The sequence below is a fragment of the Leucoraja erinacea genome, chromosome 5, assembly GCF_028641065.1.
Source record: "Leucoraja erinacea ecotype New England chromosome 5, Leri_hhj_1, whole genome shotgun sequence".
In the NCBI taxonomy this organism is placed as follows: domain Eukaryota; kingdom Metazoa; phylum Chordata; class Chondrichthyes; order Rajiformes; family Rajidae; genus Leucoraja; species Leucoraja erinaceus.
This window is the reverse complement of record NC_073381.1, coordinates 56,516,240-56,525,532: the sequence shown is the minus strand read 5'-3', so window position 1 is coordinate 56,525,532 and position 9,293 is coordinate 56,516,240.

The window sequence follows — 9,293 nt, the reverse complement described above, 5'->3', positions numbered from 1 at the left end:
GGTTGATTTAAAAAATAGCACATTAGGATAACTTTTCATCTTCAAAGATCCAAGATTTCCAAGGTTCTGGATTTTTCTGGCTATTTTTGCAAAAACGTGTGAACATTGCACTGGTCAGGTAATATCAGGCAGTGAAAATTCTGGTCACCATATCTTAGAAGCGATATCACATCAAGTTCCCCTCTGCATACTCAGGATGATGTGAAAGATCTTACAGTACTGTTCAGAGAAAGGAACATGCATACCCAATAGACAAGTCTGCCGCCACCTCCTCATCAATGACCCCCTTCATCCCAAACCCAAGATTTTGCACATGTGACAATAAACTAAACTAAACAAGTTTGCGAAATCCAAAGTTCCTTTGCTTAATTCAAATTGTTCCACATGGCAAAGTGTTTCCAACAGTGCCTTCACCTTGTCTAGGAAGGAACTGCAGATGAATTAGTTTTAGTATCTGTGAAGACATCGTAGGGGAACAGAAAGGAACCTGCAATTTTCAGGCAAAGATTAATTCGTGCCCTGCCTCCCATTGGACGTTATTCCCCCTAACCTGGTTTAAAACCGAAAATAGACACAAAAAGCTGGAGCAACTCAGTGGGTCAGACAGCACTTCTGAAGAAAAAGAATAGTTGACGCTTCGGGTCGAGACCTTTCTTAAGACTGGAGAAGGGTCTCGACCCGAAAAGTCTCCTTTCCTTTCCTCCAGAGATGCTGTCTGACCCGCTGAGTTATTTCACCTTTTTGTGTCTATCTTGTGCCTTCACCTTGGAGTACAAAGAGAGGATGAAAAGTTAAAATAGTTTGCTACCTTCACCTCTGCCCCCCCCCCCCCCCCCCCCCCCAACATATGATGGGGTATTTTCACGAGTAATCTATGCCAGGTTGGACTAATACAGCTTCTTCACTTATTTGAATCAAAATTAATGGTTGTTTGAAACTAATATATATATATTTTGTCAAAAACATTGCTTAGAAACGTGTTCTTCTATTATCCTTGGATAGCCTTGTGGTTTATTGGATATTTCCAGCACTTTGTTGTACTTTAATTCAAACTAAGAGGCTTCATTTGAAGATCTTTCAAATATTTATTTGTTTTTCACATATAATTGTTTCTCTAGCCAATATTGCCATCCCACTCTTTTTTAAATCTCCCTTGCTTTTAGTAATTTGGAATTATGAGCTCCCATTTATGTCAGTCTTTAAGATGCGTTTCAGTAATCAGTGAAGTACAATCCATCGTCCACGTTCTTATCTGTCTCCTCAACTCACCGGACTTATTCAGCATCCTCCTTGCATTTAACGTTATACCATTAACCACACAAACTATTAAAAAAAATCATTCCCAGTCTTTGTTCTTAGTTGGTATTTTAGAATTTAAAAATTGGTATGGTAGTATATTGTGTTGAGGGGCTTGCTCTTTATTTGAAGATGGCAAAGGAAAGACAAAGGCCAGGGGAGAAGGCAGGCACGGGTTACTGATTGGTGACGATCAGCCATGATCACAATGAATGGCGATGCTGGCTCAAAGGGCTGAATGGCCCTCTCCTGCATCTATTTTCTATGTTTCTATGAACGATTATGGAAACGGTGAAGGTACTACATTTGATGGATGTAAACGCTTCATGGTAGGGTTTGCAACCAAACCATCATACTCCTGGCCAGCCTATCATGTTCTATCCTCTGTAACAGCATATTACAATCTGTTCACATGTTATCCTTTGTTTGCTGAACTGCTGGTTGAAAAATGCTTTGATTTTTAAGGTTCACATTTTTTTTTCAATCCTTCCATGGCATGGCCCTTCCCAATCTCTGAACAACCCTTAAAGATGAAATATCTGCCATGTTTGATCCATTCCAACATTTTTGAACAAATTGAAATCAATTGTAATTAATTGAAATGTACTGGCTCTGGAGAGGGTCCAAAGGAGATTTACAAGAATGATCCCAGGAATGAGTGGGTTAACCTGATGAGCGTTTGACGGCACTGGGCCCGTACTTGCTGGAGTTTAGAAGGATGAGGGGGTCGTCATTAAAACATACAGAATAGTGAAAGGCTTGGATAGAGTGGATGGGGAGAGGATGTTTCCACTAGTGACCTGAGGTCATAGCCACAGAATTAAAGGACATTCTTTTAGGAAGGAGATTAAGTGGAATTTCTATAGTCAAAAGGTGGTGAATGTGAAATTCTTTGCCACAGATGGCTGTGGAGGCCAAGTCGATGGATATTGTTAAGGCAGAGTTCGATCCTCGATTAGTACGGATGTCGGGGTTTATGGGGAGAAGGCAGGAGAATGGGGTTAGGAAGGAGAGATTGATCAGCAATGATTGAATGGCGGAATAAACTTGATAGGTCGAATGGCCTAATTCTGTTCCTACCTTTGGCAGCCATTCCATGCAATGCCTAGGCCCCAAGATCTAGATTTCCATTTCTACCTCATACCCTCTCTTTCCTTCCTTTAAGATACTCCTTAAAATTTACCCTAATTTGAATATGATTATCATTATGTGGCTCCAGCATATAAAGCATCTTAGAATATGTTTTGACATATTAATGGATCTGTAAAATGTAAGTTATTGCTGTGTCAGTATATCTTTTAACATATTGTATTCACTTTTCTTTCAATGGAGGTCATTTTCAATCAGTGTTTGTGTAAAACAAATGATATCTAATCAGCAGTCTGTTTCATTTCCATGGAGACAATATAATCACATGTTTTTTTGTTAACAATTACCTAGTCAGCTGATATAGCTTTGTACACGTTCAAAATTATTCATGTATGCTGACACAGTAGATTTGAAATTATTGAAAGAGATTAGTCATAAATTGGTTTGATTGTTTTTTTTACCCCCAGATGAAACTTGTGTTACTCAAGTTACTAATGGATTTATATCAGGTACCTTAAATGTAACTGGTACCACATTGTTTTTTTATGATAAACCAGGACAAGCATCTAAAATGGCGGAACCTATTGGCCAGGATGCAGTTATACTCAAAGGTAGGTGAAAAATAGCTTTTGTAAAATTCTGCTGATCAGCCTCTTGTAGTTTTAGTTTTGCTTTCTAAAAGCTTTGAAAATGTATTCAATCAATGCAATAAGAATGAATAAATTACAGCAAAGGGCTAACAAAAAGATTCACTTAATTTTCAAATGTCAATTGGATTTTTTTTGTACTGTTTACTGATTTTACTAATTATTTAGCATGTAATGTTTGAAGAAAATATAAATTCTAATCCTTTGCCCACCTCTAATTACTAATGAAGACATTAAGTAGTGAAGTAACTCAGCGGATCATTCTCTATCCAAAAGCCTCGTAAATGTCACTCTCCTATCTGCCTCCACCATCAACACTGGCAATGTGTTCCAGCCCCTACCACCCTCTATGTAAAAAAAAAAATGCACTGAACAGCTCCATTAAACTTTCCCCCTCTCAGCTTATGGCCTCGAGTGTAGGACATTTCCATCCTGGGAAAACGGTTCTGACTGCCTCTCATAATTTAAACACATCTATCAAGTCACCCCTCAACCACCGACACTTCCAAGAAAACAATCTATCCAACCTCTTCCTGTAGCTGAAACACTCTAATTAAATCAGAATTCTGGTAAACCTCCTATGCACCCTCTCCAAAGCTTCCACATATTTCCTGTAATTAGGCAAACATAACTGCATGCAATACTCCAAATGCGGTCTAACCAAAGTCCTATGGAGCTGCATTATGACTTCCTGATGCTTATATTCAATCCCCTTAGTAATGAAGACAAGCATATCATATGCCATCTTTAAAACCCTATCTTCTTGTGCTGCCACCTTTAGTGAGCTATTAATGTATGCTCCAAGATATCTCTACACATCAATGCTTTTAAGGGCCTTGTCATTAACTATACTTTCGCATTACTTACATAGCATTTGTTGGGGTGAAACTCCATCTGCTGTTTCTCTGCCCATTTCTGCAGCCATTCTACATCCTGCTGTATCTTCTGACATCCCTCTTCACTGTCTGCGGGTCAAAAGACAATAGATGCAGGAGTAGACTATTCGGCCCCTCGAGCCAGCACCGCCATTCAATGTGATCATGGCTGATCACCCACAATCAGTACCCTGTTCCTGCCTCCCCATATCCCTTGACTCTGCTATCTTTAACAGCTCCTTCTAGATCTCTTTTGAAAGCATCCAGGGAACCAGCCTCTGAGGCAGGGAATTCCACAGACTCACAACTCTGTGTGAAAAAGTTTTTCCTCATCTCCGTTCTAAATAGCTTACCCCTTATTCTTAAACTGGTTCTGGACTCCCCCAACATTGGGAACATGTTTCCCGCCTCTAGCGTGTCCAAACCCTTAATAATCTAATATGTTTCAATAAGATCCCCACTTATCCTTCCAAATTCCAGAGTATACAAGCCCAGCCGCTCCATTCTATCAACATATGACAGTCCTGCCATCCCTGGAATTAACCTGGTGAACCTACGCTGCACTTCCTTCCTCAAATTAGGAGACCAAAACAGCACGCAATACTCCAGGTGTGGTCTCACTAGGGCCCTGTACAACTGCAGAAGGACCTCTTTGCTTCTATACTCAACTCCTCTTGTTATGAAGGCCAACATGTCGTTTGATTTCTTCACTGCCTGCTGTACCTGCATGCTTACTTTCGTTGAATGATGAACAAGGACCCCCAGGTCCCGTTGTACTTCCCCTTTTCCCAACTTGACACCAATTAGACAATAATCTGCCTTCTTGTTTTTGCCACCAAAGTGGATAACCTCACATTTATCCACATTAAACTGCATCTGCCCACTCACCCAACCTGTCCAAGTCACCCTGCATCCTCATAGCACCCTCTTCACAGTTCACACTGCCACCTAGCTTTGTGTCATCTGCAAATTTGCTAATGTTACTTTTAATTTGCTAATGGTACTTTCAATTGGAGTCCTCCAATTTTAGTGTCGTCAGCAAAGTTACCAATCCATCTATATTAGCGTCTATGTAATTTATATTTATCACAAACAGCAGAGTTCCCAGCACAAATCCCTGCAGAACTCCACTAGTCACAGACCTCAAGACAGAATATCTACCTTCCACTGCCTGTCTACTATGAATAAGTCTGTTCCGAATACATAGTCATTGCAAATCTCATACATATTCATCGTTTGTGTACCATCAGCAAAGTTGGCTGCTGCAGGACACTTGGTTTCTTTGTCTGTCATAACTATAGATTGAAAGAAGCTGAGGCCCCAGCAGTGATCCTGTGGCACCCACAAGTTACCATTGACAACCTAAAAATCACCTATTTGTCCCTTTTCTCCATTTTCTATTAGTTAAACAATCCCCTTTGCGTGCCTGTGGATTTCCCCCAACCATGTGTGCTAATGGAATGCATCTGGAAATCAAAATGAACTCCATCTACTAATCTCCTTTATTCACATTGTTTGTCACAACTTCAAATAACTCTAGCAAATTTATCAAATATGACATCCCTTTCATATAAAACTATTTTGAGTGGCTTATGATGTCCAAAAACTATTTCCACCTTGCTAATGGATTCTGGCATTTTCCCAGTGAGAATTGTTAGGCTAACTAGCCTACAATTTCCTGCTTCTTATCTCCCTCCTTTCTTGAATAGTCGGGTTACATTTTGCAACCTCTCAGACCATCCAGACTCTAAGGAATTTTGGTAGATTCTAATCATTGCATATACTATCAATGCAGCCACTTCTATTAACACTTTGATATTGATCATCAGGTCTGGGAATTTTAGCCTTTACTATTTGTTTTCTCTATACAGAAGCGTTACCTTAAGTTTCTCCCTCCATTATAACTCCTTAATCATCTGTCATCATTGGGATAGTTTCAGCATATCCTACCGTGGTTTCATATCCATGGTTTCAACTGAAAATAAACCACTGGAGGCAGCATTTGTGGAGGAAAATGAACATAACGATTCAATAGTGAAGTAGAGGGGAGATAGCTGGTAGAATGAGGTGAGGGGAAGGGGCACGTGAGGAAGTGACGCGTGGATCCAGGACAGCAGATGTTGATTTATCGGTGAATCAGATGGAATAGTGTTGGGCAGGTGGAAGATGGTTGAAGATAGTCACAAATGCTGGAGGCGATAAGTGGAGAATATAAAAGATGACAGATAGTGGAATTTGATAAGAAAGTAGCTTAATGAGCATATGGAGAAGGGGATAGATGGTGGGAGATTGTGGGGAAACGTGTGTGTGTGTGTGTGTGTAGCGAGGGAGGGTACAATCCCCTCTTTTCTACCCTCTTTCCTCTTTGTACCCTCATTCTCCTCCTCCTGCGCCTTTCAAACTATATCCCTCCTTCCTGTTTTGTCTCTTGCCTTTACAACTCTAGCCTTTGTCACTTTCTCTACCCATCTGGTGATCAGCCTCACCTCACATGTATCAACCTATCTTGCCACATTTCATCCTATCCCAACCTCTCTCTTTTCCAGCTTTTTCCCTCCCTATTGCAATTAATCTGAAGGAGGGTCCATTCCCTGTACAGATGCTGCCTGACCAACTGAATACCTCCAGTACGTTCTTTCTTACTCAAGATTCATACATCAGCAGTTTCTTCTGTCTCCATCTGAGAGAAAAATCAGTGAAAATGGGACGGACAAAGGAAGGAGAATAGAAAAATAGTTATTGGAGGATGCAGGGTGAATAGAGTTGAGGTTGAACTGGGAGTCTGTATGCTTATAATACATTTGTTGTTAATGAATTTCCTGTGATGGAAATAGATAATTACAGAAAGGGAAGATTCAGGATGGACATATGAAGGTTGGAGAAATGTGGAAATTGGCAACAAAAATAACAAAAACATTGAATTCTGTTTGAGTGCAGGGAGTGGCATCCACGCAGTTGCTGAGGGAATGGGCCCAAGTGGGCTCTGTCACATCTTCGCCTCAGATGTGGATTAATAATGATACTGACATGATATTTATAGGTTACATTCCTTTGTCTCCGTGTTTCTTATCTCACTCAGCCATGGCCTCCTGCTGATTGCATGATTGCTATACCTGGTACACCTTGAATAATTCTGTGGATTTCGTACTGATAGATCTCGGGAGCAGCATTGATTCCAAACATCAGTCTTTTGTATCGGTACAATCCGCAGTGGGTGGCGAATGTTGTCACCTCTCTGGACTCAGGATGTAATTCCAATTAATGATATCCCAACTTGAGATCAATTTTATAATACACTTTACTGGTTGATAACTCTTGTAGCACCTCATCAACCGTCGGAATTGGGTGTCTTTCTCTGATTATGGCCTCATTGGCTCTCCTCATGTCAACGCACAGTCTAATGTCATCATTGGGTTTCAGCACAATCACAACTGGACTCACCCATGGTGTCGAACATTCAACTGGTTCAATAATGTCCTGATCAATCAACTCCTTGATTTTAGCTTCTACTTTTCCACAAAGTCCAAATGGCGTTCTCCGAACCGGTTGAGCTATCGGCTTGACATTTTCATCAATGGCTAACTTCACTTGCTGGCCTTTCAATTTTCCAATCCCTTGGAATACTGAATGAAATTCCTGCCTCATATGACTGCGCTGAATTGACATGCACTCCGATGTGAAGCACTCCCAGCTCTCGAGCTGTATTTCGACTCAACAGAGGTTCTCCCTTCTCCTCTATCACCATGAATTCTGCTTCAGTTTCTCCTTCTCCGACTTCTACTTTAGCCGTGAAACATCCAATGGTTTGCAATGGTTTAGTTGCGGTGTATGGCTATAACTTCCTACTACACCTCCTTGACGTGCACTTGATTTTCTGCTGTTTCAAGCATTCCCAAAGTGATCTGTCAATTATGTTGCAGTCACTACCAGAATCTACTGGCACTGTAACACCTCCGATGGTCACTGCAACTTTCTCGTGATGGCTCTCATTCAATGCAAACTGATAATTCCCTTTAACAGCATGCTCACCAGCTTCATCACTATCTTCATCACTTCCGAAATCACCTTCTACATGACATAGAAACATAGAAAATAGGTGCAGGAGTAGGCCATTCGGCCCTTCGAGCCTGCACCGCCATTCAATATGATCATGGCTGATCATCCAACTCAATATCCCATCCCTGCCTTTTCTTCATACCCCCTGATCCCTTTAGCCACAAGGGCCAAGTGATGGACATGACCCTTCTTTTTCTGCCAAGGTCTGTCTTTCTTTTCACTGGACCACCCTTTCTAGTCCCTGGCCTGACTTTTACATTTCTTTGCAAAATGAACTTTATCTCCACAATTCCTACATGTCCTACCTTTTGCTGGACAACATGCATCTTTCCCTATGTGACCCTTGTTGCCACACCTGTAACACTCGATCTCACGTTCAGGCATACTTCTTGGTCTACCGTAGGACAGCTGGTTATCTTGCCCAGTCTTGGAAGCTTTCAATTTAATGCTGTAAAATTGTCCCTCAACAGTTTCCAGTGCTGCTGCAATTGACAAAGCATCATTAAGGTTTAACTCGCCCCCTTTTTCTAGCAGCCTTCTCCTGAGCTTGTCTGACCTGCAATGCTGGATAACCTGATCCAATATCTGGTTTTCCACATCGGCAGCCACATATTTGAATTCTACAGACATCTGTCTGAGTCTCGTCACAAATTGAGCAACAGTCTCGCCCTCTTCCTGCATTGTTTTACGGAATAAATGGCGTTGAAATGCAGCATTTGGCACCACCACATAATCACTGTTCAAAGCATCACCGGCTTTCTTATAGTCTTCCTTCATTCCGGTATCATGGTGTTTTAAACATTTCTCGAACTGCTGGCCCCGCAGTGAAAAGAAGCAATGCTCTCCATTGCGCCTTCCGCCCCGGCATACTCTCATCAAGAAAGAGCCCTCTTGATGAGGTTCGAATTCCTCCAGCCAAGCATTCCACTTCACGCTGACGGTACTTGCATCACCCATCGGATCGAAGTGTGGAACTCCGTGAAGTGCTAAGAAATCAGCTCCAGCGACTGCCATTTAAAATTTTAAAAAAATTTCCAGCTCGACGCCATGGATTCAGAATCCAAAATATCTAAAATATCCAAAATGTCCTCGTCGCCAATTTCACATCTTCGCCTCAGACGAGGAATAATAATGATACTGACACGATATTTATAGGTTACATTCCTTGTTCTCTGTGTTTATTATATCACTCAGTCATGGCCTCCTGCCTAGGCTTACACAGTGCACATGCGATCTGACCTCTCGGTCAGCTGATACCAAGGTACTGATATTTGCATATCATCATCATGACTCATCGTCATGACAGGCTCGACCCGAAACATCACCTCTT